At 44.0% G+C, this 1,355-nt stretch overlaps 1 pseudogene; it reads right to left on the bottom strand.

The window, feature by feature from the left end:
* Positions 1 to 254: 254 nt before the first annotated feature.
* On the bottom strand, positions 255 to 1,126 carry LOC102857326 (annotated as a pseudogene).
* Positions 1,127 to 1,355: the final 229 nt, after the last annotated feature.

Below are 1,355 nucleotides of genomic sequence, written 5' to 3' on the forward strand. Positions count from 1 at the left end.
TCTTTGATTGGCTTGGCGTCCTCTTTTTTTTTTCCATATCCATAAACTGAAGATTGACACAGGAAATAGCTAGAGCCCCTTCTAATTTACAGGACTTAAAAAAATCAGTTTAAGATTCTTGGGGAGAGAGTGTCTGTTGTTGAAGACTTTTTTTAAAAAAAAAAAACAAACACAAAAAACCGAAACAAAACAGAAAAACCTGCTGCAAAATAAACTTAATGGGAGAGGGACTGGCGACTGGAGTCCATTGGCCATCAGTCCTGCTTTGGCAGCAGCTGCCTCTTCCAGGCCTCATTCAAGTAAACTAGCCGTTTGTAGTTGACGACAAGGAGGATGAAGTTCAGCACATACGTGGTGATGCAGATGAGGCAAAACTCCTTGAGTACAAAGTACAGAATGTAGGCCAGGGACAGCGAACCTACGACAGACGCGACGGAGGACGTCATGAGGATCAAGGCGACGACTGTGCTGGCCATCATGCAAAGTAATAATTGTAGTATATAAAAGTCCAAAGACCCTGTTTGGCTGGTTTAATACACCATCCTTTCCAAATATGGAACCCAAAAGGCCAAATCCTCGGCCCCATTTGGAGACCAGGGTGGCGGAGCACTTCACCCAGGGGCCCAGGTCGCAGAGGGCCTGGTGCTCTGGTCCTGCTCCTTCTCGTGCTCCACGTGGTAGGCGTAGATGGAGAGCAGGATCCCAAGCGGCGCACACTGTGTGCTGGGTGCCCGTTCCCACCGCGGCGCTGACACTCTCAGCAGGACGGGGCCCGACCCAGCCACTGCCGCTGCCACCGCTGCCACCGCCCGAGTTTTTAAGTTCTTGTACCCCTTTATCGTTAGCTTCAGTTCTTCCTTCTTTTTAATTTTTTTATTTTCTTCCACAGTTTTACAAATTGCTCCTAATCAGTATATTTATTCTGGATCCATGTCTCTGGAGTATTGGCTTTCTTAATGATTTCCATTATTTCTTCCATAATTAGCACCTTCTCTAGCTGTTCAAATGTCTCCTCCCTGATATATTTCTTCTGGTTCTCTGCCTGTAGGGTATTCTCTTTATTTGTGACTTCCATTGTTTCTTCCATAATTTGTGCTTTTATTCGTAGCATTTCAGAGGTTTCCATTATCAACATATATCATCTATCTTCTTGACTGTGGGGTGTTAATTAAGTCTGCAAAATTCTCTGCTGCTTCTTTTTTTTTTTTTTTTGAGAGGGCCAAATTTGCTTTTCACAGTGTTTGAAGCTCTCTGCTTCTTTCTCAACATTACTTGAAGTTTTTCTCCAAATGTTTTCTTTAAATGTTAGGCTGCTTCTATTGTGTCTGTGTAAGTTGTTGATGTGCGAGGAGCTA

This window comes from Elephantulus edwardii, unplaced genomic scaffold (genome assembly GCF_000299155.1).
Source record: "Elephantulus edwardii isolate Elephantulus edwardi_28Jun2011 unplaced genomic scaffold, EleEdw1.0 scaffold00177, whole genome shotgun sequence".
Classification (NCBI taxonomy): Eukaryota; Metazoa; Chordata; class Mammalia; order Macroscelidea; family Macroscelididae; genus Elephantulus; species Elephantulus edwardii.